Raw genomic sequence first — 17,240 nt, 5'->3', positions numbered from 1 at the left:
TGACAAAGTGAGAGAGTGGCATGGACATATATACACTACCAAACGTAGGGTGGATAGCTAGTGGGAAGCAGCCGCATAGCACAGGGAGATCATCTAGGTGGTTTGTGACCACCTAGAGGGGTGGGATAGGGAGGGAGGCAGGGAGGGAGATTCAAGAGGGAAGAGATATGGGAACATATATATATGTATAACTGATTCACTTTGTTGTAAAGCAGAAACTAACGCACCATTGTAAAGCAATTATACTCCAATAAAGATGTTTAAAAAATAAATAAAATAAAATAAAATAGATAACTAATAAGAACCTGCTGTATAAAAAATGAATTAAATAAAATTCAAAAACATAAGAATCTCTAACATCTCTCTATAGAATCATTTGCCTCCTTGAATTTACATTTCGCTAATCACCTACATAGTTGCGAATATTGATTCATCAATATAATGTTTCATGTCAGTTCCGTATTTAATAGGGGGCCATGGTTGGCCTTTTTTATTATATTTAACTATTTTTTAATATTACAGTTAACGTCCTAAACAAACTACCAAAAACAAGACAAGAACTTTGACTATTTCTTACCTTAGAGCTCACGATCATGCAAGATGTTTAAGTTGGCTTGGGGTGCCCACTCTAAGAAGTACAAAGCAGAGAAGATGAAAAAAAAAAAAAACCTGAGATATTATCTTCATTAATCCTTGTATTTCACTTTTCATTACATCAGTAATTTAGGTATTCATTAATTGGGGGTAATATTTATTGATATTTCCCTCAAGAAAACATCAAACTTTCCACTGAGCCAGAATAGGAATAGTAATTATTACTTGTACTTTCTATAGAACCATTAGCCAAAGAAATAACATAAAACCATGTCCTTCTTAATTGAATCAGTGTTTTTAACACATATTAACAGATTCTCTTACTTCATGACATATTATCATAATTGGACAATGCTTCACCCTCTTTATTTGTATACAGTTGACCCTTGAACAACACGGGTTTGAACTGCATGGGTCCATTTGTACATGGATTTTTTTCAATAAATATAGTACCTGTATTTTCATTTTAGGGATCTTTAAATTAACTAACTGTGGGAAAAATTTGTGTTTGATTAGAGATCACAACATGTGGTATCAAAAGAACCAGTGTTTGAGTCCTGATTCTATCCAAACTATTTAAGATTCCTGGCCTTGGGTGAGTCATTTATCAATTCCTTTGCTTCTGAAGCAGAGATAACCTTATAAGGACTTTCGACTGCATGGGGTTACACCACGTTGTTCAAGGGTCAATTGTATTTACTGATTGATTCTTTCATTGATCCACCTATAATAACAGAATCAAAATCCATAACAAAAACTAAGAACAAGATCCTTGAATATTACTAACATATGTCCACAGGATAATTTCTAACGGACATATGGTATAGACTAGATTTCTTACTGGGTTGGACCTCAGAGTTCCAGACAAGTACTCATCATCCATGACTCATACCCCACCAGCATCACCATTGGTCCAGGATTGGCCCTCATTATCTTCAATCATGTCTGCATGTTTTTGTTGATTAAGTCATCAATTCACTAATAATAATAAAATAAATGCCTGGAGGTCATAAAAACTTGAAACAAGATCCTTGAATATCTCTAACATTTCTCTATAGAATTACATCCCACTGACAATATATATATATTTCATTGATTGGCCACAATGTTTTCTATATAGATTAATTAATACAATACTTTACATTGACCCCATTTTACTGTTTGAATGTGACAAAACATGTCTTTATAGAGGGAGGTTTAAATCAACTGTGGCTCAAATTAAAATTGATAATACATTGTACATTAATTAATTAATTGAATAATTAACTGTGAAAATAAATAAAATTGTCTTTCTTTTTTCTCCTTAATTGACCACAGATGTACTGAATTGGCCCACACATGATCTCCATTCATTTAATTTGTACATGTAGCCATTTATTCCCTTCCAATAACAGAGTTAACACCCCTGACAAACCACCAAACCAGAAGCAATTACTTTGACTGTTACTTACGTAAGTTTCTATAGTCCTTAATTGAATCATTGGGTATCCATTCTGTAGAATACAAAGCAAATGTGAAAATAGACAGATTAGGTTAGGTAGATAGGTAGATAGATAGATAGGAAAGGCTAGATTCAGATTTTTCTAGTTGACTTCAAGTCAACAGTTGATGACGAATAAACCTTAGTGCTTGTTGTATATTAAAACTTTCCACGGTATATTGCTTGATTGATTGAATCAAGTATTAAATGTAACGAATAAAATGAACACCTCTGAAAGCAACACCAGACAAAAGAATAAGAACTATGACTATTACACATGTCTGCTTGTGTGTCCCCTACCCAGTCAGGTAAGAGCTATAACAACTTTCTAAATGAACCTTTCTTGGAGAGAATTCGGTTAATCTGAGTCTTAGATTCGAGCACATTCTCAGCAACTGTCCATGCTTGTCCCACCTTTATATATGTATGCATGTATATAGCTATACATGCAGTCATTTTATCTTCCATTTTTTTCAAGTAATTGCACCAAAAAGCCAGGAAGAGAAATCCTTTCTAAATATATTGACCATTTCAAAAATTAAGAGCCTAGGTCTAGTTTTTTTATCTAGAGAGCAATTGTTAGAACTGGATTAATCACTCTCCTTGTTTCATAACACATGGCCTTCACTGGGCCATGCGTTACCTTCCTTCAAGGAAGTGATTAAAATATTAACTTATTCCTTGATACATTTATAATAATAACATTAATACTTGTGACTGCACAGAAACAGAACAATATTAATGCCTGTGCGTATGCTCATTAGGCACAGAAAAAAGATCAGATAATTTTTTCTTGTTCTTTTTTTAATTAAAAAGTAGAAGATCATTGAATTAATCATAACTGGTCATGTGACATTCTCAACATAGGTCCAAGTATAAGCCCACTCTCAATTATGTAGTTATTTAATCAATAATTAATTTAAGTAAATGTTTTGCCCTTCTCTTAATAAAACAAAAACCAACAACCCAACCCAGAAAAACAGCATGAGCTCTTACACCCATTTATCGAAATGCTCTTTACTCAAAATGGTCAGCTTTAATCAATTTATTTTACTGGAACTCAGAGCTTCAGAAATGTATTAATAATGATTTTTATATTACATGTATTACATTATATTCTCCCATATTTGGACCAGGAATAAACCATTTTGTCCTTATTCATTTATATTTTCTTGATTTATTCATGCATTGATTTACTGAAAATACAATACTCAGAAACCCAAGCACAAGAACAAACTCTTGAATATTTTTAACTCCTTGAACAAGTTCATTTCCTGTAGAGATAACAAAGAGAATGAATCTTTTTGTAATGGACCTCAGAGTTATAGGGTTTAATCAAAGTCCTTGACTTCAGACACCCCAGGGTACTCATCATCGATCCAGGCTAAGCAATCTTTTTCTTCATTTATACCTTTGTTCATTGATCCATTCATTGATCCACCAACAGTAATAACATCAATATCCATGAATTTTTAAAAAGCCAAGAACAAGACCCTTGAATATGACCAACATCTGTGTATAGGCTCTTTTCCCATAAACTAGATCTTTCTCAATAGATGAGATCTCTTTTTGTAGTGGCCCTCATTGAGGTATGTATGGATCAAGTATCATCCTTGCTTTGTATCCTTCCTCTTCCAGCTCTCTTGCATCTTCCTAATCTAAATAATTCAACAAACACTAATGAAAAATTCACTCCAAGATCTTTTGACAAGATCTTTTGACTATTATTATTTTATTTTAGTCATTAGAATCCTTACCCACAAAGGTAACAGTCAAGATCTTCCTCAAAACAGACTGATTAAAGCAGCCATGGTCTTCATTCTGTGGAGTCAAATGCCAATGTTCAAAAGAATGAACAGTCCAGAATTAGATTGATTTAAAAGGACATTAGTTGAGTGGTACTAGGTTAATCATTAAGTTGATTCAAGTGTCATTTTCATCACTGACCTGAGAACAGTAGTCCTTTTTATCCCTTGATTTAACTACTACTTTTAAATAATATAATGAACACTGTTGAATTCATCACTCAAAAATAAGAACTATGACTATTGCTCATATCTGTCTATAGACCCCTACCCACATAGGTAAGAGCCTAGATAATCTTTTTTTAATGGTCTCAATTTGTGTAGAAATGGTTGAATTTAAAATCTGTGATTCATGGCATAGTCTCTCCAAGGTCTATGCTTGCCCCTACTCATATATTAATTCAACTGTTCACTGTTTTACTTATTCATTTATGGAATTATTCATGGAATACTTGATCATATATTCAAATATACAAACTCATGCACATACAAAGTGATAAACCCATGAACAACCCAGAATAGAAGCGATCTTCATGTATGTCTATATGTTCATACCTAAACTAGGAAGAGAGGATTAGTAGTATACATAAAGATTAGTCATTATTCTTGCTTCTTACTGAGCCATGTTTGCCTTCTTTTAGACTATTGACTGTGATTAGGACTTCATCTATTTACATGTAAGAATACATCAATATCTAGGAATTAACTAACATTAGACAGGAAACTTGAATAATATTTATTGTCTCCATATGTCTATTTCACTACACAGAGATTTTAAAACTAGATGCTTTTATTGTTTTTAATAAAACTCAGTGAACAGAGTTGGATTAATAATAACTCTTTTCATAAGGCACATTCTGAAGATGAGCTTTACTCATTCTTTTTTTAATTAAATAATTATTTAATAAGCATTTATTTATGTAATTTTTCCCTTCTCTAAGTAAAAACAACCAACCAGCAAACAACCACCTATATCAAACAATAATTCTGAATCTTACATACATCTGTATACATATTGCTTCCAAAAGAGGGCAAACAGCCTTTATGTATATATTTCACTGGAATTTAGTGCTACAGAAACATATAACAATAATCCATGTTTCATTACATACCCTCATAACTGGTCCAGGCCCAGCTTCCTTTATATTTACCCGTCTTTACATTTCTTCATTTATTCATGCACTGATTTACTTATGAAAATCAATCTATATCCAGGTGTGGACGCCTGTGATCAAGACACCTGAATATTCTGAACTTCTGCTATACACTCATTTCCATAAAGGAAAAAAAAGAGAAGGCCACTTTTAAATGATGGACCTCAGAGTTACAGATGGCTTTAATCAAAAGTTTTGATTCAGACACCCTCCAATCTCATCATTGGTCCAGGCTTGGCACTCTTTTTCTTTGTTATTTATACCTTCATTTTCCCATGAGTCACAGACTCCCAAGAATAGGATTCTTGATATAACTATGATAATTGTCTCTAGACTGATTTCTGACAGAGCTTTCAGACTAGATCTAAGTGTAGCCTTGCTTCATCTCAGTACCATCACAAAAAATGACCCACAATTGGGCCATGTTCATTTAATTCACCCAATTTTAAACACGCTGCAGTGAACATCCAAAAACCACAATGGTACCCTACATCTAGAACACACACAATAAGTTCCACTTTCTAAGAGCTTCCTCTAAACAATTAATAGGCTGGATCTCTAACAATATGGAAATGCTTAAACCAACTGCAGTGCAGAAATAATATGAAATAGCAAATGGTTCTGAAAATTAATTAAATGCCTTTCATTTCTTTTTAAAATGAATCTTAGAGGTGCTGAAATGTGTTAATTCTACTCCTTGGCCCATAACACATTCTTCACTATTAGTCCATATTTGGTGTTCTTGGATTTGGTTTTTATGTATACAGCCTTTTGTTCTCTTGAACTACCTCAGTGACCACACATGAACAAACCATACAAACAAAAAACAGGAACTTTGATTGTTTCTTACATTGCTCCTTACCTACAGAAGTAACAGCTAAGATCTTCATCATTGGACAACGACTGAATCCAACGTGGAGTGTTCATTCAGAAGGAAAAGGCAGATTTTTAAAAGAATGAAAAGTGTAAACTTAGATTTTTAAAATAGAAGTTAGTTCTGCATTACTAGATTAACCAGAAATATTGGTTTGTGTCACATTTTCATCAATCCATCCAACAGTGGTATCCTTTTCATCTATTGACTTAATTTTTAGTGTGAAATAAAATAATGAAGACTTTTTAAATGTTTTTATGAAGGTGTTTTAATCTATCACCCAATATAAGAACTATAACTATTATTAATATTTGTCTATACCCCTACCTAATCGCAAAAAGGCCACATAATTTTTTTAATGGGGAAAACTTTTGCAAAATGTGATGAATTTAAATTCTTATTTCAAAAAACAATCTGACCCCTTGGTGCCATACACTTTAACTCATGTACTTATTGATTAATTTATTCACTCATTTATTTAATAATTCTAAGCATAATTTAATTATCTAGACTTTTGTTTTGAAAGGAAATATAAACTGATAGAGCTATCTGCTATTCAAAACTAAATACTATTACATGCAACTTTCTCTATCAGCAATGACCAAAATGGTAGCCACTGGCCACTTATAGCTTGAAATGTGCCTAATGTTACTAAGGAACTAAATTTTTATTTTTGGTTGTTTGAATTTAAATGTTAACGGCAAGATGTGTTTAGAGAGTGGGGTCTATATGATCCTTCCTTAAAGATGGAGGGGCTCAGATCTTTTTTATTTAAGTGGATTTCTAGACAATAAAACAGGATTAATCATGCTCCTTCACATATTACATATGCTCCTAACTGGCCCACAGTTTGTACTCTTTTAAATAATAGATTGAGATATGAAATTATGCTTTCACTCACTTATAATAATAGCACCAATATTGGTGAAGCCTAAGAACACTTGACAAAAATGCTGAGAGACACTAAATCTATCCATTTGATGATTACTCACAAAAATCATCAACAACGTGCATTTACTTTTTTAAAAATAAAAATCAATGAACACAAGAGGATTCATAATTAGTATATTCTCATGCTTAGACCTTTCGTATGTTTCAATAACAAGCTAATCATTTGTATTTTATTTTTCATTATTGATTATAATAAACTACTACTTATTAAATATGTTATATTAATATGTTTATCATGATTTGTTACATTATTATTGAATATATTTATTAAATATTATTATTGTACAGTTATGTAAATATTCTTAAAGTAAGACATACAACCAGAAACTCACCACCAACGAAGAACAACACTGATGTTCACATATATCTATGCTCCCAAAGGAGGAGTAGCCTTGGTCTATTTTATTGAACTCAAATTTTCAGAAATGTATTAACAATAATTTTTGGTTCATAAGCTCCTTTCATGATTGGACAAGGTGTAGCCCTCCTCTCTACTTATACTTTATTTATTCATACATTTATTTACTTACAATAATACAATCCACATTCATAAACAACAAAAGGTCAACAACACAATCCTTGAATATTTCTGACTTCCTCTGTAAGCACATTTCCCAAAGATGCAACGGACCTCAGAGTTACAGACTGGGTTTAATCAAAATGTTATTCAGATGCCCCACGCATACTCATCATCGATCCAGACTTGGTATTCTGTGCCTTTGTTTGATATATTGTTCTTGACTTATTCATTGATTCATTAATAATAATACAGTCAATGTCCATTAATTAGGAAGATAAAACCAAGACCCTTGAAGATATGAATATGTCTGTGAACATTCACTTCCTACTGAGCTAGAGAAGTAGCTCTCTTTGTGCAATGCAGCCCAGCATTGAAAATATGAGTGAATCCATTTCCTTGCATCATATCAGTTCCATATTAGACATTCGTCCATGCTTGGACCTCTTTCACTTAACGTCCATATTTTAAAGATGAACAATGAACTTCCATTTTATACCACAACTAAGAAAAATGCAAAATTTTCCATTTTTGCATATTCTCTTCCTCAGTGGGTTCATAGTCTATAACAATACCAATGGAGAAGTTTATATCCACTGTGGTAAAAAAATTAAATGGAATATTAAAATTTTCTGAAAATGAGTGAAATGCCTTTCATCTTGTTGTCCTAATAAATTCAGTCATGCTGAAATGGACTAATCATAATTCTGAATTCCTAACACACTTTAATCATTGGTCAATGCATGACCACCTTGAATTGTTTGTGTATGTAGCCATTTATTCCTTCAAAACATCTCAGTGGATACCCATGACCAAGCCCCCCAAGTAGAACATGAATTTTATTACTTACATAGATCGCTTCTCTCTTTATCCAAAGAGGTAAAACTCAAGATCTTTGCCATGGGCTAATAATCAAATATGGTAGAGTTGTTCATTCTGAGCAGTAAAAAGCAAATTTTAAAAAGAATCAATCTACAATTACCCATTTTTAAAAATCAATAATCAGGTAACAATAATCCTTGGTTTGCATTCTATTCTCAACATTTGGAAAGAGAGAACTCTACTTTATATTTATTAACTTGTGCAATTTTTTAAAATTTTAAATAATACAATGAACACCACTGGATCTAGCAGTAAACAGAAGAAAAATAACTATAATTATTAAGAATATGTCTCTCTACCTACTACCCATGAAGAGCCAAGATCATCTTTTTTATTGAACTTTATTTGTGTGGCATTGGATACATGGGAGATTCAACTCATGGCACAACCTCACCAATGGTCCAAGCTTTATCCTACTTAATATATTTATTAATTCACTCACTAATTCCTTTATTTAATTACTCATGGAATAATAAGACCATCCCTTTATTTTTCTAAAAGAATTCCAAAAAGCTTAAGCAATCATCAAAACAGAACTGAAACACTATTATTTACAAATGTCTACGTACACCATTGGAAAGGCCTATGACTCTTTATCTTCCTGTGGACATCAGTTGTGTAAAATATGATGAATCACAATCTTTACATCCAATTGCATGCTTTCCATTGAGGCAATATTGGCTGACTTTTTTGAAAAATTGATTGAGATACAAATGTATACATTTGTTCACTTATAATTAAACTTCAATATCTGTGACCCACCCACACTGGATAAGCACCCTGAATAATATTTACATTTGTCCTAATGTCATTACCCAAAAGAACAGCAAACTGGTTCCTTTAATTTAAGTTTGTTTGTATGCAACATAAAATTGCATAAAAAGATTGAATTAATCACAAATGTGGTTGAATAAAAGAGTCTCATCATCATTCCATGCTTTCCCTCCCAATTACACAGTTTATTCAATCAACTATTTATGTAAATGTATTTCTCTTTCCTTAATAAAATGATCGATTGGCAACTCACCTCCACACAAAACAAAAACATTGAGTTTTGTGTGCAAATGACCATATGTTCCTTACAAAAATGATAAGACCCTTGACTATTAATTTACTGGGACTAAAAATCTCAAAATTGTTTTCATAATTATCAATGTTTCATTACTTGCCTTAAAAAGTAGTACACATATATCTCTCTTATTCCTCGTTCACTGATATATTTCTTTATTCATAGGCTAAATTTATTCTAATAATGCTATTCATACCCCAAACCAAAAAGCCTGAGAATAAGGTGTTGTACACTCATTTCCCACAAAGAGAATAATGAGATGTCTCTTCGTTAGGGACCTCAGAGTTGCAGATGGGCTTAATCAAAATTCTTGTTTCAGAAACCCCATGAGATTCATCACTGGTCCTTGCTAGAAAATTGTTTTTCACTTATTGATTAATTTTCTGATGCACAAATAATAATACAATCACAAAATTCCAAAAACAAGATCCTTGAATTTTAGGCTCTCACCCTACAGAGCTAATAAACGACATTTCTTCTATAATGGAACTCAAACTGCACATGTGGATGGGTCAACATCCCAGCTTTGTATCAAACCCACATTCAGCATTGCTTCCTGTGTGGCCCTCTTTTATTTAATTCATCTGTATGTCAAAGATGGTTGCATTAAAAATAACGAAACCACCATCTGAATCACCTCTGGGCTGCCCACAAAGAGTTATCAGCCCCTCTACCGATATGCAAATGGTGAAATCAACCATGGTAGAAAATAGAAAATAATATTAAACAGCTCAGAGAATAAATTAAATAACTTCTATCTGCTTTTAAAATGACCTCAGTTGTACTGATTTAGATTAAACATAATTTGGGGTTTGTAACACATTCCCATCATTGGTCCATACTTGAAGTGTTTTATATATTACATGTATGTAGTACATAATTATTACTTTGGAATTCTTCAGCTAACACTCATGAATAAACTATTCAAACAAAGAATGTGAACCAAGGGACTTACTTATATTAGACTTTATGCTCCTTGCTTACAATAACAATTCTTTATTAAGTGATTAAATCAGCTGTCCTGTGTTCACTCTGAGGAGGAAAAAAGCAGATTTAGACTAGATTTCAATTTTTTAATGATTGTTAGTCAGGCAGAACTAGATAACAATAAACTTTGGCTCAAAAATGTAATTTTTTTACTAATCCAGTATCGAATTCTTAGTTATGAATAATACAATAAACATTATTAACTCCACCACCTAGCCCAAGATTAAGATCTGTAATGATTACAAATATCCACGAATATAAACATCTGTTAAGTACATGGTTATTTAACAGATTATTGACTGATGCAAACACTTTTCCTAATTAAAAAATAGCAAACTACCAAAACTCAAAACATTGCCTCCTGACCACAGATACTCATATGCTCCATGTGAAAGAGGATTACAGACTAAGCCTGTTCATTTTACTTCAGAATTGTAGTAATATTAATACTTATTTTATTGCACTCTACTGATTGTTCCATGAGCAGATCTCTTCGTTTTTCAGATGTACATTTCTTTCTTTATTCGTGCACTGATTCACTTGCAATAATACAATCCATATCCATGAACCACAAAAGGCCAGGAACAAGTTTATTGCCTTTTCCTAACTTCTACTACTAGTTAATGTCTACAGAGAATATTTACTAGTTCTCTTTCCATAGTGGACCTTAAAGTTACACAGAGCGCTTAATCAAAGTTATTGACTCAGATACCTCCACCAATACCCATCATCGACCCAGGCATGTCTTTCTATTTCTTCATCCACTTATGCCTTCTTGAACTGATTCACTCGTTCATGAATTCACGAATAATTATACAATCAATTACCTTCGGTGACGCAAAACTAAGAACAAAAGCCTTAAATACAACCAAGATCTGTTCATTGCCCCTGTTCGCGTAGAGTGAATAGACTCAGTCACTTTTCACTGTGAGGCTCTGTTTTACATGTAGGGGTTAATCAGCATGCTTGCTTCATATCAATCCCTTACTTAAGATTAGTGCCCACCTGCTACTCTTTCACTTGATTTGTCCTTACATTAAAGCTAGTGTAATCAACAACCACAGACCTATCATCTTAGCCCACAACTGACAAAAATAACACCTGCCATCCTCCAAAGTACTCCAGCCTCAAAGAGTTAACAACTGAGATCTTAATCAATGAAGAAATGGATTCAGCAAATGTGGCAAGAATATTAAGTAGGAAGTTAAACTGCTCTGAAAATATGTGAAATGCCCTCCATCACTTTAGTAAGAGTACTTAGTCAGGCCGAGTCAAATTAATCATAAATGTTAGTTTATGACACATTCCAATCATGGGCTGGTAACTGGCATTCCTTAATTTCATGTACTATTTAACTATTTATTTTATTGAAATAATTTAGTTGGATCCCATTAATAACCCCCATCGGAGCTTAGAACACCAACATTGACGTTTCCTTATTTCGGTCTTTAAGCTCCTTAGTCTCAGAAGTAGGGGTCTTCACCTTTACAGAATGATTAAATCAGATGTGTGGTGTTCATAAAGAAAAAAAAGAGCCTATTATTAAAAACTATAGAGTTAGCTTTTTTCAAATTGCTATAACACGTTCTCATCATTTCCCTAAGAATGGCACTCTTTTATTTACTTACTTAAATTTTACTATTAAATAACATGAATACCACCGAATTCATTGTTCAAAACAAAATTAAAACTACAATTACAGATATCTGACTTTACCTGCTACTTACATAGGAAGAGCCAAGATCATCTTATTGGACTTACTTCTGCAGAATTGGACATATTTAAATGTTTCATGGTACAATCTCACCAATCCTCCACTATATGGACTTATGGATTCATTCACCTACTGATTTATTTTATTTTTCAGGGAATAATATTATCATGCCTTTATTTTTCTAAAGAAAACTCAAAATGGTTAGACAGTAACCCAGAATCAAATTACTGGAACTTGGAAAGGTTCAGGTGTACCTTTCAAAAAATAGAAGAGCTTAGAATTTTTCCTAGAATATCTGACCCAGAAAACAAGATGAATCAGTATCCTGATATCAAAACATGTGTTCTGAATTGGTCTGTGGTTTGCTGACTTCTTAAAAATAGATTGAGATATAAAATTATACCTTCTTTCTCTTATACAAACATATCAGTATCTGTGATTTTATCCACTAGACAAGAACACTGAACCAAATTTATGTCTATCTATGGTCACTGCCATTGAGAATAACAGACTTGCTTCTTTTTTTACTGTTTTAACAAAAATCAATGAAAAAAAGGATTGGATTAATTAGAAGTGTTGTCTTACAAAACATTCTCATCAGTGGTCTCTGGCTCTCAATTACGTGGTTATTTAAACAAGTATTTATACAAGTAAATGCATTTGCATTTCCTTAATACCACAACCAGTCAGCAACCCACCACCAACACAGAACAAAAACTGTTATATACAAATGACCATACATATACCACTTTCCAGAGCAGTAATAGTCTCTACTATTAATGTATAGTAAAGAGTCAGAGTCTCAGCTAGATTTTAATAACAATCCATGTTTCGTTACGTTCCTTAATAATAGGTACATGACCTATTATATTTTTAAATTTATTGATACTTTTCGCTTATTTATGGGTCAACTTTATAATAAAAATACAATCCATCCCCAAGAACCACAAAAGTACAAACACAAGGTACCATGTGCTCATTTCCCACAGAGGGAATAATTTAACCATGTGTCTCTTTGCAGTGGACCTCAGAATTGCATATGGGTTTAATCAAAACTCCTGTTTCAGATACCCCATGGAACTCATCATCGATCGAGACACGTTGTTCTTTCTGTATTTGCTTATTAATTGATCCATGAATAACAATACAATCATAAAATTCCAGGAACAAAATCTCCTTTTATAATGGACCTCAGAGAACATGTGTGATCAATCAACATCCATGCTTCATACCAAATCCACATTCACCATTGGTCCTTCTGGGTGTTTCTTTTATTTAGTTTGCCCATGTTTTAACGATGGTTCAATGAAAAGTGATGAAACCACCATCATTAATCACTTCTCAAACACAGAGTCTTCCATGGGCTTGTGGGTTGCCACACAGTGATCAGCCAGTGCTATACCGATATGGAAATGTTTAAGTCATTTGTGGAGGAACATAAAATGTAATATTAAGTAGTTCTAAAAATGAATGAAACGACTACTGAATTAGACTGCTGAATTAGACTAAACATAATTTTTGATTCATAACATATTCCCATCATTGGTCCATATTTGGGATTATTATTTCCTTTATACACATTGATTCTTTTGAAATACCACTAAATATTTGTGAACAAATCATCCTACCCAAGGATAGGTACTTCAAGTCTTACTTACTTATTTTTCTCTAGGTTCTTAACTCACAGAGCTAACTGCGAAGATTTTGCTTCTTAGAAAATGAATAAGTGTGCTGTCCTGTGGTCATTCTGTGGAGGAAGAAGGAGAATTAAACTACAATTTAAGCGTATTTTAGTTACTTGGAGGTAGGTAGTTATAAACTTTGGTCCTTTTTAATTAATCCAGTATTTGACTTTTACTTTTAGATACTTTAGCTATAGCCACTGTCAAATTCACACATAAGAATAAGAAAGATATTTATCAAAAATATCTTTATAGTTTAACAGTTTTAACAGAATAAAAGATAATTTTAATGGATGCTACTTTTGCAGAATTAGGTACATTTAAATCTTTATTTGGGTACATTTAAATCCAATAAGGGGTTAATAACCAACACATACAAACAGCTCATACAACTCAACATAAAAAAAAAAAATTAAAAATGAGCAGAAGAACTGAATAAGCATTCTTCCAAAGAGGAAAAGCAGGTGGCCAACAGGCACATGAGAAGATGCTCAACATCGCTAATCATCAGGGAAATGCAAATCAAAACCACAATGAGATACTACCTCACACCTGGCAGAAAGGCCATCATGAAACATAACACAAATAACAAATGTTGGCAAGGATGTGAAGAAAAGGAAACCCTCATATACTGTTGGTAGGAATGTAAAACGTGGAAAACAGTATGGAGGTTTCTCAAAAACCTAAAAATAAAACTATCATATAATCCAGCAATTCCACTTTTGGGTATATATTCAGAAAAAAACCCACTAATTTGAAAAAATACATGCACCCCAATGTTCATAGCAGCATTATTTACAATTGCCAAGATATGGAAGCAACCTAAGTGTCCATGAATAGATGAATGGATAAAGAAGATGTGGTGTGTGTGTGTGTGTGTGTATGTAATGGAATACTACTCAGCCATAAAAAAGAATGAAATAATGCCATTTGCAGCAACATGGATGGAACTAGAGATTATCATATTGATATTAAGTGAAGTCAGACAGAGAAAGAAAGTATGAATCTAACAAATACAACAAACTAGTGAATATAACAAAAAAGAAGCAGACTAGCAGATACAGAGAACAAACTAGTGGTTATCAGTGGGGAGAGAAAGGGGGAGGGGAAATATAGGGGTAAGGAATTACGAGTTATAAACTATTAGCTATAAAATAAGCTACAAGGATGTGTTGTATAACACAGGGAATATAGTCAATAGTTTATAATTATAAATGGAGTATATAACCTTTTAAAATTGTGAATCACTATATTGTACCCCTGTAATTTATATATTATATATCAACTATACTTCAGTTTAAAAAAAACAGAAGAGGAAAGCACCCATAATCTCATTTTAAAAAATTCTTCTTTCACATTCTCAGTGATGACTCTGCTTGATTCAATTTTTTATGTTGATTTATTTATTTACTTAACTACTCATGGAATGATTAAATCATATGCTCATTATATGATGAAAGTCAAAATGGTAAACCAGCCAGTAATCCAGAACAGAAATATTATTATATGCAATGAATTATATGTCCCCTATCAAAAATGGGAGTAGGCTAGGAATTTTTTCTTTCTATAAACATCAGTAGCAAAAACTCAAACTAATAATTATCATTGTCTCATAAAACATGGTCTTCCAACGATTTGTGCTTTCTCTTATTTTAAAGAATTAAGATAGGATTTTATTTATTCATTCAATTATAACAGTACATCAATATCTATGAATGCAAAGACACTAGAAATAAATCCTGAATGATACAAACATCTGTCTATCCACCTGTTAATCACAGACATAACTGACTAGATCATGTTTGGGCTGTTAATAAAATTTAGAGAACACAATCTGTTCAATCCTAATGTTTCTTATATGACCTGTCATCAACATATGTCCATAACTGCTTCTCATTCAATGACCTTCTCATTCATTTATGTTAACGTTTCCTATTTCAAAAACACCAAAAAAACAAAAAGCAAACAAATGGATGCAGGAAAAACAGTGCTTGGAGGGCAACTTATAGCATTGAATGCATACCTTAGAAAAGAAGACCTAAGTGTTTGCTGACAGATGAATGGATAAAGAAATTGTGGTATATATATACAGTGTAATATTTTTCAGCCTTAAAGGAGGACATCCTGTCTTTTGCAACAACATGGATGAACATGGAGGACATTATGCTAAGTGAAATAAGCCAGATACAGAAAAAAAAATGCTGAATGATCTCACACATAGAATCTAAAAAAGGTGAATTCATAGAAGCAGAGACTAGACTAGTGGTCTAGTCTAGCAGGGAGGTGGAGGAAATAGAAAGATGTTGGTCAAAGGTACAAAGCTGCTATTTTGTAAGGTAGGTAAGTTCCAGAAATCTAATGTACAGCATGGTGACCATAGTTAATAAATATACTGTATACTGGAAATTTGCTAAGAGAGTAGTTTCAGATGCTCTTATCAAGAAAACAAAAAAGCAAAAAGCAAAAAGTTAAGTGTGTGAGATGAATATGTTAATTAGCTTGTCTGTGGTAATTATTTCTCTATATATATATGTACATCAAAACATCATGTTGTACATCTTACATATATACAATTTTTATTTAAAGGAAAAAAGAAATATGTAAAATGAGTAATCTAAGTCTCTGCCTTAGAAAACTAGGAAAAGAAGAACAAACTAAATCCAGAGTAAGCAGAAAAAAAGACATAATAAAAATTAAAGCAGAATCAATGAAATTGAAAACAGAGAATCAACAGAGAAAAATCAATGAAACCAAAGCTATTTATTTTAAAAGATCAATAAAAGCAGTAAGCTACTAGCCAGGCTAAGAAAAAAAATGAGAGGACACAAATTACTATTATCAGAAGTCTGAGGAGAAAGCAATACAGATCCCTGGGACATCAGAAGAATAGTCACAGAATACTGTGAACAACTCTATGCCCACAAATTTCATAACCTAGATGAAATAGACTAGTTCCTCAAAAGACACAATTTGCTAAAATCCAAACAAGAAGAAATAGACAATATGAATAGGCCTATATCCATTAAATAAATAGATCTATGATTAATAAACTTCCAAAACAGAAGGCACCACACCCAGGTGGGTTCTCTGGTGAATTTTAACAAATATTTAGGGAAAAAATTATAACAGTTCTCTTAAAGCCTTATTTATTTATTTATTTATTTGTTTATTTATTTATTTATTTATTTATTTAACATCTTTATTGGAGTATAATTGCTTTACAATGGTGTGTTAGTTTCTGCTTTATAACAAAGTGAATCAGTTATACATATACATATGTCCCCATACCTCTTCCCTCTTGTGTCTCTCTCCCTCACACCCTCCCTATCCCACCCCTCTAGGTGGTCACAAAGCACCGAGCTAATCTCCCTGTGCTATGTGGCTGCTTCCCACTAGCTATCTATTTTACGTTTGGTAGTGTATATATGTCCATGCCACTCTCTCACTTTGTCACAGCTCCATTCTCTAGTAGGTCTGCATCTTTATTCCCTTCTTACCCCTAGGTTCTTCATGACCTCTTTTTTTTTTTTT

General features: G+C 32.6%; 6 non-coding genes and 1 pseudogene across 6 annotated transcripts; all 7 read right to left on the bottom strand.

The window, feature by feature from the left end:
• Nucleotides 1–1,439: 1,439 nt before the first annotated feature.
• Nucleotides 1,440–1,510, bottom strand: LOC112066868 (uncharacterized; annotated as a pseudogene).
• Nucleotides 1,511–3,383: 1,873 nt separating this feature from the next.
• LOC112066802 (small nucleolar RNA SNORD113/SNORD114 family) lies at nt 3,384–3,456 on the bottom strand. Its single transcript, XR_002892882.1, has one exon. It is a non-coding gene; the product is annotated as a small nucleolar RNA SNORD113/SNORD114 family (small nucleolar RNA).
• A 1,734-nt stretch (nt 3,457–5,190) lies between these two features.
• LOC112066797 (small nucleolar RNA SNORD113/SNORD114 family) lies at nt 5,191–5,264 on the bottom strand. Its single transcript, XR_002892877.1, has one exon. It is a non-coding gene; the product is annotated as a small nucleolar RNA SNORD113/SNORD114 family (small nucleolar RNA).
• A 2,219-nt stretch (nt 5,265–7,483) lies between these two features.
• Nucleotides 7,484–7,558, bottom strand: LOC112066801 (small nucleolar RNA SNORD113/SNORD114 family). The gene has a single exon (XR_002892881.1). It is a non-coding gene; the product is annotated as a small nucleolar RNA SNORD113/SNORD114 family (small nucleolar RNA).
• Nucleotides 7,559–9,598: 2,040 nt separating this feature from the next.
• On the bottom strand, nt 9,599–9,673 carry LOC112066812 (small nucleolar RNA SNORD113/SNORD114 family). The gene has a single exon (XR_002892891.1). It is a non-coding gene; the product is annotated as a small nucleolar RNA SNORD113/SNORD114 family (small nucleolar RNA).
• A 1,300-nt stretch (nt 9,674–10,973) lies between these two features.
• Nucleotides 10,974–11,051, bottom strand: LOC112066814 (small nucleolar RNA SNORD113/SNORD114 family). The gene has a single exon (XR_002892893.1). It is a non-coding gene; the product is annotated as a small nucleolar RNA SNORD113/SNORD114 family (small nucleolar RNA).
• Nucleotides 11,052–13,047: 1,996 nt separating this feature from the next.
• Nucleotides 13,048–13,122, bottom strand: LOC112066819 (small nucleolar RNA SNORD113/SNORD114 family). Its single transcript, XR_002892898.1, has one exon. It is a non-coding gene; the product is annotated as a small nucleolar RNA SNORD113/SNORD114 family (small nucleolar RNA).
• Between the last annotated feature and the right edge of the window lie 4,118 nt (nt 13,123–17,240).

This window comes from Physeter macrocephalus, chromosome 11 (genome assembly GCF_002837175.3).
Source record: "Physeter macrocephalus isolate SW-GA chromosome 11, ASM283717v5, whole genome shotgun sequence".
In the NCBI taxonomy this organism is placed as follows: Eukaryota; Metazoa; Chordata; class Mammalia; order Artiodactyla; family Physeteridae; genus Physeter; species Physeter macrocephalus.
This window is presented reverse-complemented; position numbering and strand designations above follow the sequence as displayed.